Below are 12,759 nucleotides of genomic sequence, written 5' to 3' on the forward strand. Positions count from 1 at the left end.
ACTCAGATCGACTTGGGCTGGGTCTATCGAAAATGTTTTTATTTAAAATCAAAATATAGGCCTATTCAGATGGATAAACATAATATATCTGTGGAGTGTTGGTGTTCTAACTATCTTGCCTTCAAACAATATCTCATTATGTTTATTGGAGATTATTATATGTAATTTTCGTGATTTTCTGCAAATTTTGGCGTCAATATAAGAGTTTGTAAGGATACGTTCATCCTGTAGCATCAGATAAATAATAACCCTTATCTGATGTAGAAAAAACTATGGTTTATCTAAACAGTGGAATCATTCAGCTATCACGGGTCATCCCAGTGATAAAAATGAATTACAGATTACCAAGTCAAGGTTAAAGGTCATTCGAGGTCATTCGTGTTTAATTCCTGCAAGTATTTTTTCAGTAATTTAAAAAAAGTTATTCATCTCATCTGTTTTCAATTAAGCTTGTATGCCGGGAGTATCAAAGTATCAGCCGTTACTTGAGTGAAATTTCAGGTCTCTGAATACAGGTCAAATGTCATTCCTTAGGTAATCCCAAGGGGGTCCTTGGAAATCCCTTAACCCTAAAAGAACTGGGCTATTTAAGATATATTGAGGACGGGGGGGGGGCGTGATGCCCCCCTTCAGATCTCGGCCGCCGTTCTTGCGAACGCGCACGCACATACTAAAAAAACATTAAAAAATCTGAAAATGATAATTATTCATGATGTTTAAAATATGCAGAATTATTCGTGAAAAACATTATTGACATATACCCAATTTCACTTCAAATATTCTACTTTTTGCAAGATGTCGGCTTTGTAATCTAATTTAAAGGTTTCCACAAAGAAAACTTGCGAAAGCCAATTTTTTCCATATGTATTTCTTTGTTTTTAGAATTTATTATATATTTCTCTAGGTTTTTTATCTTTCAATGGGAATTATTACAGACCACTAAATCAAACCCTAAATCTATGAAGCAGACTTACTAAAACCAAAAGTAACCACCCTTTTATGAATTTCATCTCCCATAGATTTGGGTACACAGAGTATAAAAAATAGCGGCGCTATCCTTTCGCGTTTCGGAAATATCGCGCGAAGCGTTGGGGGGGGGGATCGTGCCCCCAGTCATTTCTTTAAAGTTTTTATACCACGGAACTAGGTGTGAAGTATTGTAAATGTAGATATTCTAATGTGAAACTTACTTCAAAATCCAGGCCTAAAAATATCAATATTTTCAGGTCAAAGCTACTTTGCTCTATAGGGTACATTATTATAGCACAAATAGAAGAAGATTGAAAAGGGGGACCAAAATTTTCTAAGGCAAGGCCAATTTAAAAAGGATAAGAGGGACATGAGACCATGCACCCAATGGGGTATCCACATCCTTGGTCATTGATCGCCTAGGATTAATAGATTTCATTATGAAAAAGGGTTGATGAAATAAAGAAAATGTATTAAAATGTATTAAGCGCTTAGAGACATTCTTTGTGATAAGCGCTATATAAATGTTGTTAATTATTATTATTATTATTATTATATTCAACACTTGGGATAAATAGTGATAATTGTTTGTTTGTTGTTGCTGTTGTTGTTGTTGTTGATGGATTGTATTCACTTGGTCTACTAGTAGTAGATCTACTATTCATATAATTATAATAGCATAATACCACATTGGCAACCTGTTTCGTATGTAGTTGGTCTTATGTTATGACCACTTCGTCTAATTCTCATTTGCTCCAAAGCCCAGTTTTACTTGTATATCCACTTCGTTTGCGATTATTATTTTACTTTGTCAATTGAATATACATGTATTATGGTTCATAAAAGTTCATCGAACCATAAGCCTATGTAGATAAAGTGGTGTAAGAAAAAGTTTTTATTAGATTAAACGATAGATGGTCAGTAGACGAATTTGTTGTCGGTGAACTTGGATTAGATGTGGAATGAGAAAAAAAACACACGAAGGGGGTGTAGACCATAGCTACACTTCGTAATTCCGAAGGTGCGTAATTCCGAAACACGTAAATTGCCTATACAATCCGAAAACGTAAAAGGGTTCGTTAATCCGAACATTTGTGGCGTTATTCCGAAGGTTCGATAATCCGAAAACGAAATAAGGTACGTTGTTCCGAAGGTTTGTTAATCTGAAAACGAAATAAGGTTCGTTGTTCCGAAGGTTCGTTAGTCCGAAAACGAAATAAGGTTCGTTAATCATTTCGTTTTCGGACTAACGAATCTTCGGAATTACGAACCTCTTTCGTTTTCGGATTAACGAACCTTCGGAATTACGAACCTCACTTCGTTTTCGGACTAACGAACCTTCGGAATTACGAACCTTTGGAAATACGAACCTTCGGAAATACGAACCTTCGGAATATTCGAACCTTCGGAATAACGAAGCTTCGGAATTACGAATGTAGTAATATATCTCTCTGGTGTAGACCAATCGGAAATTGACCTATTGAATTTCATCATGCAGAGGAGACTTATCCGGGTATTTCTTGTGTTGATATATATATATATATATATATATATATATATATATATATATATATATGGGCCTATCGTTACCCATTTAATACAAAGTTGGTGTCTGAGATCTGTGTTTATGCTTTTGATAATGTCTATGCATAATCGATATATTGATAGAAATATATTCAATATTGTTTATTAAATCATTTTAGCCGTATACAGTGTCCGTGTGTTTGCTCATTCATATTTCATAAACGTGTGATCAATGTATATTCTAATACGCAGGGATTTAAAATATATTCAAATGGAACAGTAGTGACGGACCAATCACATTTGGGATTTACTTTTAATCCTAAAAATATTTTTCAATCTCAAATGATTTAATTTTGAATTATTTGAAATTAAAAATCGAATCTTAGGACTACAACCAAATCTTAAATCAGATCGGTCCCTACTATAGTCCATCTGGATTTATATTAAATTGCGCAATTTAGTGTTCAGAGTCACTGAGCCAATATTCTACGCAGAGGCGTCGATCCTGGGGAGGGGGGGGGGGCGATCGTCCCACCTATGAAAATATTGGGGGCAAACATATCGTTCCCCCTCCCAATAATTCCGGATGAGCACAAATAAAATAAGACTGTAATGTTACACAGAAATCGGCCAGCAACCCGTTTTTTATATGACATCGTGCTCAAATTGTCCACTTTTCAAATTGGAATATGAAAATTTTCATCTTGCGCTTCCGCTCGCATCATTTTTTTTTTCAAAAACCCATACTTTTCATGATTAAATAGGTGAATAGAATGTCCCGTTCTCAGTTCTCAACCTCAAAAGAACTCCAGCTTCGATTTGCAATAATCTTTTATGGAAATACATCTTGTTCTTTATTGAATTAAAGTCAGTCTGCAAGTCCCTATGTTAATGAGCAAATTTGCAAGAATTATCCAAATCCTCTCTAGTAGGTGAATTCACATCTCTCACATCTCTGCAAAACCTCGTGAATTGTGTGTCATTCTTTCTCAAAGAATTTAACCATTTGCTCCTTGAGCAAAATTTATTACTTTTGTACCACAGGAAAGAGTAAACATTTGCACTCTTTTATATTGGTTATATCTTAAGAATAAAATATTTTGATAAATAAGTAAATTTCAACCTTAAAAAGATGCCTCAAACGAAATTTTCTTTTTACTGTTTCTCTTGCAAATTGTGCAAAATTTTGTGTTTTAATTGGGCACAAACATTATTCATATCATCAGAAAGCTCAAACTCTATACTTTCTTACAATGCCACTCTTGATATGTGGCATCTTTTAGATGGAACAGCAGCCAGCTTTTTTCCATCAAGATGCGAGATTTCTGATTAGCATAAAATCTAGAATTCTAATTGGCAGAAAACAACAGGCACGTGTAATTTGAAGAGATAAGCATATGGCGAGTGTGATCTTGCAGAGGCCCAATGTGGGGAACATTGGCATTTGCTGGGGTATGTGGTCTCTATATGACCAATCACAGCGCAGTATTCGTGTTTTGAGCTGCTAAATGTACTTGGCCTATGAAAAGCTGGCTGCTGACCCATCTGAAACACCTCTTATAAAAATTACATCATATTTAAGCTTAGATCTTCAGCTTGATCATAAGCTAAAAGTCATTTGGGCTCAAACAGAAATTAAGTGTAAAAACAGCAACTTTGGTTACATGAAAAAAAATGTTTCATGTTTTAGATCAACAGTTCCCCCTATATTATAAAAATCTGTTTAAACATCAAAACACATGACCTGAAATAATGATCTTTCTTCTTTATAAAGATACGAAAAACATGATATTTGGTCAATATTTAGAGCAGTAATGGCCTAATAAATAGAGGTGTTTTGGCCCGCACCAAGCTCATTAACAATGAAAAAAAAACCTCTAGTCATATGAATATCACTTTGATAAAAGAAGCTACTTCTGGGGGCTTGTCGACTGACTGCAAACTGTCAATATTTTCAGACTGAAATATCAAAATTTTCAGCTCGCGCGCTTCGCGCTTGCATCTATTATTCATGTAGATACCCATCTTAATCATTGGTACCCAAAATGCTTAGAATATCAAGCTTTCAATTCAAATTAGAAAGAAATTTCAGCTCGCTCTCGGCACTCGCATTATCTGCGTGGTGAGATATGTATCATCCTCATGAGTTACTACAAACAGTCCTTAACAGGCACCCTTTTCCCATTTTCAGGTCAGTTAAAATTTCAGCTCGCGCATCACGCTTGCATTAATATATTGGTGAGACATGTCTTTTTCTCATGAGTCATATAAATGTATATGTATATATATATTATATATATATATATATATATATAAGCAATAGAATAGAATAGAAATGGTTTATTTGAACAAAAAAAATTATTCGCGGCCCAAAGGCCGAATTACAGATTTTCAGACAAATACAAAAATATACATAAAAATTACAACAAAATGCAAAGCGGGAATTAGAAACACAATCCAATACGTGAAAAAAAAATCACATGCCTGAGGTAAATACATACATACATACGTTATTGCCAAATCAATCATCACTGTAATACAATCATTTTATAACCATTTACTATTTGATTCATTATCATAATTAATCTAAGATTTGATTATTATCATTTATATAATTACTATTAATTAATATCATATTTAACTATCCTTTTATTATTCACATTATCATCATAAAAAATTGAGTATTGCACATAAAGAAACATTGACGCTTTGTATTACACTCATCAAAAAATAAAAGATGTTCGTTCATAGTTTACCACTGGTTTATATTGTTACGATGTGAGTAGTTATAGGTCATAGTAACTTGAAAAGTAAGGCTATAATTGTGAAGGACGGCTAACAGATGTATTTGAATTACGGAAGACTTGGCAAGTTAAAAAAAAACTCTGTGAGAACTCATACATTAATTGATATATACAGTGCGTATCAAAAAAAAGTTTACACTTAGAAAAAAATCCTGTAAAATTTTATGTTTGTAATATCCTGAAGATTTTACCACGTTTTAACATTGGCACAGGTCCCTTTAAGCAAATGACGATATAACCGTCGAAAAATATTTCCGCTTGAGTGAGCACCACTTACTTTTGAAAAGTTAGTGAAAAATGATTTGCGCAGAGCTTTAAAATACTTTTGCGAATAAAAGTAGACCTTAATCATGAAGAACACATGGTATTTATCTAGTAAAATTGATTTGAAGATATCTTTTACCTTTTTTAAAATGGTTTCCTTGTCCAAAACACTTTGAAGAGTGCATTGCGCCCCACCCCACTCCCCCACACACCGAGGCCATCGTGATGATATTTGCTTTACACTGAGCTTTGATTTATATGAAGTGGCTTAGGCTTGATTTTCATTTTGTTAATCATTGTCAAGCTTGGGGAAAGTGTGGAGAAAAATATGGTGGCCCTGAAGGGACATCGCATATAGACCAAATCGCGAATATTCACGACGTCGCCAATTTCGTCGTGAATATTCAAATGGACGACGAAATTGGCGACGAAATTCACGACGAAATTCGCGACATCGTGAATTTCGTCGCGAATTAGTTTTGCTTGCCTGGGCGGTATGCGGGTTGAAACCAATTCGCCTGCATGCTGCTAATTCCTCCACTCACAACAGGGTCTACATTCATTTAGTATAATGCAATTCTGTCCATTAACTTTTCGCCTAACAACCATGGTCCAATAACCATTTGGTCCAGTCATCACTTCGTCTTATCACCAGTTTTATTTTTCTTAATTTCGCCCAGTTAACACTTAGTTCAATAAGACCAAATGGCATATGAAATAAATTGCAATTGGACCAACTTGGTTATTAGACGAAATGGCAGTTAGACCATGTGGATAGTGGACGAACTGATGGTAGACCAAATGATAGCATACGAGTTGGCATTAGACCAATTGAAAATAAACCATTGAAACGACAGAACGATGTCCACTGCTATTCATATGCATAGGCGGATCCAGGGGGAGGGAGCCGAGGGCCCCCCCCCCCCCATTGGCGGAGCAAAAAAAGCATGAAAAAGAGAAGAAAGAAATAAAGAAAAAAAAGGGAAAAGAGAGGAGAAAAAAAGAGGAGGAAGACGAGTGAAAAAATAAGATGAGGGGAAGACATGGAAATGAAAAGAATCTTTCATTTTACTCTATCAAATTTTAATTCGCTCGCGCTAGCATTGCCTATAGGTGTTCCAGGGGCGGATCCAGCCTAATTGTGTTTGTATAGGCCTCCATGCATTGGCATACAATCATTCCATTCATTTCATGTCATATCATTTCCCAGTAGCAGACTTTTCCCTGGGTCAGCACATTTCATCCCCTACCCTATCTATTCTGTTCCCATGGACCACTCACCACCGTGTAGAGAGTTATATAATACCCTGGACCCTGCGTGGTACCACATGTTTCATATGTATGAATAAAGCACTTGTTCTTTGACCAGCAGAGAAAGCAGTCATGTGTGTATAGTGTTTGTGACTACAGTGTTATAGTAATAGACTTGTTGAACACAAAACAACCTTCGCCAAGGGGGGGGGGGCGGAATCATTTTTCAGCCATATTTTCCCCGATCGGCCGCTCGAGGATGATTTTTGGTTTCTGTGAAGAGGTAGTCTTCTTAGCTTTATTCTTATAAATCAACATAAATATATGATATCATAATCCTTATTTCTATAATATGAGCGCGAAGCGCGAGCTATTTTTTTGGGGGAAATCTTATGTATTTTTCCTAAAATTTTAACATTCTTGGCAATGTTTGTTCTCCTATGTATGCAAGTAAATATTTACTACGAACACGAAGCCCAAGCAGAAATGAACTGGTGGAAAAGGTACCTGTTAAACACTGCATGCAGTTAGTCATGAAGACGTTATATATTTAAAAAATCAAATAATGCGAGCGCGATGCACGAGCTGAACTTTTTTTACATTTTTTACCTAAAAGAATTAAAATTCTAAGGACTTTTGGTAACTTAAACAGAATAGGTTTATAATAAACAATTGATGTGAGCGCGAAGCGCGAGCTGAAAACTTTTGACATTTCTACATAAAGAATTGAAATTTTTAATAATTTTTTTTAATCGTAAACAGGATAGCTATGTAACTAAACAATTGATGCGAGCGCGAAGCGCGAGCGGAAAAAAAATCGAGATTTAGACCTAAATACCCCGGGGGGCCACTTCCATTCATGAGTGGATACCATGCGCGACCATGGGGTCTCGAAAAGCACCCTAAACACGTAATTTCCATATTCTGAAAATGCACCCCTTGACAAGTATTGGCGTGTGAAACCCTACCCTTAACAAGTATTGGAAACCAAACGATACTCTTAATTGGCAAATATTCCCTGAAATGAACCCCTAAACAAGTACAGGAATGCTATTGTTACGGGTCCTTCGGTCGTCGGCTTTGCCTTATTTGGTTTAGTACGACCCCACATTCTACACCTCGCGCAAATCGGACTCTAAACACGAAGTTTGGGGGCAAAAAGGACATCCTTTATAAAACATTTTAATTTTGTTTTATCATCCCCGCAAATTCGACCCTAAACACGTAATTTTCCTAGCGAAATAGATACCCTTTTTTCATTTTTTTGGATGTTTTTGACACCCTTATCACGTTACGTACGTAACGTGCCCTATCGTGAAAAAGACACCCTTTTTACGTGTTTTTTTGGTCGCGCATGGTATCCACTCGCCAATGTAAGTGGCCTCCCCCCCCCCGGGCTAAATTTATCATAAACAAATTTAGTGGGGACCGTCCCCCGTCTAAAATTTAGGAGGGGACACGTCCCCCCCCGCTTCCGCCGCCTATGGGGGCCGCCATTTTTCCGAAAAGTACACAGGGGCGCCAAAATCAGGTCGAATTTGGGCCCCCCTCCCTTCGAAATCCTGGATCCGCGCCTGCCCATGGTTACCACTCACCACCGTGTAGAGAGTTATATAATACCCTGGACCCTGCGTGGTACCACATGTTTCATATGTATGAATAAAGCACTTGTTCTTTGACCAGCAGAGAAAGCAGTCATGTGTGTATAGTGTTTGTGACTACAGTGTTATAGTAATAGACTTGTTGAACACAAAACAACCTTCGCCAAGGGGGGGGGGGGGCGGAATCATTTTTCAGCCATATTTTCCCCGATCGGCCGCTCGAGGATGATTTTTGGTTTCTGTGAAGAGGTAGTCTTCTTAGCTTTATTCTTATAAATCAACATAAATATATGATATCATAATCCTTATTTCTATAATGTGAGCGCGAAGCGCGAGCTATTTTTTGGGGGGAAATCTTATGTATTTTTCCTAAAATTTTAACATTCTTGGCAATGTTTGTTCTCCTATGTATGCAAGTAAATATTTACTACGAACACGAAGCCCAAGCAGAAATGAACTGGTGGAAAAGGTACCTGTTAAACACTGCATGCAGTTAGTCATGAAGACGTTATATATTTAAAAAATCAAATAATGCGAGCGCGATGCACGAGCTGAACTTTTTTTACATTTTTTACCTAAAAGAATTAAAATTCTAAGGACTTTTTGTAACTTAAACAGAATAGGTTTATAATAAACAATTGATGTGAGCGCGAAGCGCGAGCTGAAAACTTTTGACATTTCTACATAAAGAATTGAAATTTTTAATAATTTTTTTTAATCGTAAACAGGATAGCTATGTAACTAAACAATTGATGCGAGCGCGAAGCGCGAGCGGAAAAAAAAATCGAGATTTAGACCTAAATACCCGGGGGCCACTTCCATTCATGAGTGGATACCATGCGCGACCATGGGGTCTCGAAAAGCACCCTAAACACGTAATTTCCATATTCTGAAAATGCACCCCTTGACAAGTATTGGCGTGTGAAACCCTACCCTTAACAAGTATTGGAAACCAAACGATACTCTTAATTGGCAAATATTCCCTGAAATGAACCCCTAAACAAGTACAGGAATGCTATTGTTACGGGTCCTTCGGTCGTCGGCTTTGCCTTATTTGGTTTAGTACGACCCCACATTCTACACCTCGCGCAAATCGGACTCTAAACACGAAGTTTGGGGGCAAAAAGGACATCCTTTATAAAACATTTTAATTTTGTTTTATCATCCCCGCAAATTCGACCCTAAACACGTAATTTTCCTAGCGAAATAGATACCCTTTTTTCATTTTTTTGGATGTTTTTGACACCCTTATCACGTTACGTACGTAACGTGCCCTATCGTGAAAAAGACATCCTTTTTACGTGTTTTTTGGTCGCGCATGGTATCCACTCGCCAATGTAAGTGGCCTCCCCCCCCCCCCCCGGGCTAAATACGGACACTCTATTCATGTTTTGTAAATTTTGAAAAGAATGAGTAATTCCTACATTAATGATGCGAGTACAAAGCGCGAGCAGAAAATTGTTTGTATTGTGATCTGAAACTGGATAATGATTTAAATAGAGAACAAGTTGAATATCTGAATAAACATGCGCGCGCATGTTTCATATTTAGATCTAGAATCTAGGCATTCTCAATTCAATTCATTTTATTTCCACAATTCAATAAAAATTACATCAAAATTGCACAAAGTGATTCAAAGAACAATGAATAATACAATACATAGACTTGCTTGGTACAAAAACAAAAGGATAAACAAAGTACGGAATATTAACAGAATATTAAAAAGTGGAGGGACAAACAAAGGCCTGGGGCCTATAAAAGGCTTGTCCCCAACATATAAAGATAACATTATGACTGATCATAAACAAACAAGCAAATAAACAAGCATAAAGCAATAAAGTTATTCTAAATACATCTTTTATCATGAAAATCAAAGCGAGCGCGAAGCGCGAGCTTAAATCAATTAATATTCCGATCTTAAAAAAGAGTCAATTTCAGCTCTATATTTCAAGCACTTTCATTGTAAGAAAATTGTAAGGTGGATATGAATCGCACAGAACTGATTTTTTTTCATTATAATTACTTTGAGTTTTGACATAGGACCGGTACATCCTAAGACATGTAGGACATGTCATATGAAAATGATGAATGTCTTCCTATTCCTCTTGCTAAGCGTGAGATGAAACAAAAGGGACAATTCAATTATTAAATTAATATCTTATTCATTAATGCCTAACGAGGGCGCGAAGTCTGATGGTATTATGGCCTGAAAACTGGACATTTCAAGCACTTTTGTAATTATAGATAGGGTTCATCAGTTAATATATTTTTAACAATTAATGCGAGCGCAAATTGCGAGCCTAAATCTTTGTATACATTGTCATGAAAAGGGGATTGTATAATCAATATAGAGACATAGAATCAAAATGCGAGCATGCAGCGCTGGCTGATACGTTTTGACAATCAGACCTGAAAAGGGATATTTCGAAAACTTTATGGAATACACGAAAATAATACAGGTACCTTATATATCTAAATTTGCGAGCGCGCAGCGCGAACGGAAAATGTTAATATTTAGACCATAAAACTGTCATATTTACAGAGCACTTTTTAAAAACCAATTTGTAAATCATGCAAAATAATGAAAGTTTGATTTTCGACATGAAATATGTTTTGTATATTGACTTCCAAACTTAATATTCAAACTCCACATTGAACAAAATATGAAAATCACCTAACAGGCAATGTGAGCGCGAAGCGAGCGAAAATTTTATATAGTGACATGAGAGATTCTTTTTATTTCCATGTCTTACCTCATCTTATTTTATTCACTCGTCTCCTCTTCCTTTTTTCTATTCTCTTTTCCCTCCTTTGTTTCTTTCTTTCTTTCTTTTTTGCCCGCAAATAGGGGGGGAGGGGGCGGGCCCCTCGGCCCCCTCCCACTGGATCCGCCTATGCATATGGATAGCAGTGGATATCGTTCTTTCGTTTAAATGATTTTCACGTGGTCTAATGCCAACTCGTCTGCTATCATTTGGTCTACCATCAGTTCGTCCACTATCCACATGGTCTAACTGCCATTTCGTCTAATAACCAAGTTGGTCCAATTGCCATTTATTCCATATGCCATTTGGTCTAATTTAACTAAGTGTTAACTGGGCGAAATTAAGGAAAATAAAATTGATATTAGACCAAGTTGTAATGAGACGAAATGGTCAAAGACGAACTGGTGATAGGACGAAGTGATGAGCAAATGGTTATTGGACCATGGTTAGGTGAAAAGTTAATGGACAGAATTGAATTAGACAAAATTGAATGTAGACCCTGTTGTGAGTGGAGGAATTAGCAGCCGGCGAATTGGTTTCAACCCGCATACCGCCCAGGCAAGCAAAACAAATTCACGACGAAATTGGCGACGAAATTCACGACGTCGTGAATTTCGTCGTGAATAATTGGCGACGAAATTCACGATGTCGCGAATTTCGTCGTCAATATTGAAATTGGCGACTTCGTGAATTTCGTCGTGAAAATTTCGCGACGAAATTCACGATGTCGTGAATTTCGTCGTGAATATTCAAATTGACGACGAAATTCACGACGAAATTGGCGACGTCGTGAATTTCGTCGCCAATTTCGTCGTGAATATTCGCGATTTGGTCTATATGCGATGTCCCTTCAGAGCCACCATAGAAACAAGTATTAAATGAAAAATAAAATGTAAACCCACTTTAAATAATAAAAACTTAGTCAAAAAATGCTGGAGATGTCTGATATAAACTTTTGTTCAGATTTGGTTATGTCCTGAGATCCAGCTGGCACAAAAAGGGTAAATGTTGTGCTTACTAAGTGTTGAAATTTCAATTTGGGTGGCAAAATTGTTACAAAATGCTTGAATGTAACCATTTTATTTCTATTGACTAAAAGTATAAGGGAAATGTCTGAAAAATGTTTCGCACGGTAAGTTTGATTTCGCCCTTTCCCCTTGACACAGCGTGAAAACGAGCATTTCTGCGCAAACAGATTTCTGCGAGCTTTACAAAAATGGACAGTGCTCACTCAAGCAAGGGCGCCGGAAGTGGGGGGGGGGGCAGGGGGGCAAAACGAGATTTTGCCCCCCCCCCCAACGTGCCCCCCTGAAAGATGAAAAATGATAAATTATTTTAGGGAAAAAGTAAATGAAGGCACTATTCTGCCTGAAAATTGTCATTTCCATTGTCAAAAATGAAAAAAAATACATTATCAAAGTAAGCCTCGCGTCTTTTGATGAACAGTTCCTCTGTGAAACATAGCTTTGATAAGCCCCTTTTCCATCTTATTACGGTGTGATAACGTTTAACCTTTTAATGAATACATTTCAGACTAAAAGCGAATGGCAAATTGATAGTGGTCCACCAATGATTAGGTTT

This window comes from Lytechinus variegatus, chromosome 3, assembly GCF_018143015.1.
Source record: "Lytechinus variegatus isolate NC3 chromosome 3, Lvar_3.0, whole genome shotgun sequence".
Taxonomy (NCBI): Eukaryota; Metazoa; Echinodermata; class Echinoidea; order Temnopleuroida; family Toxopneustidae; genus Lytechinus; species Lytechinus variegatus.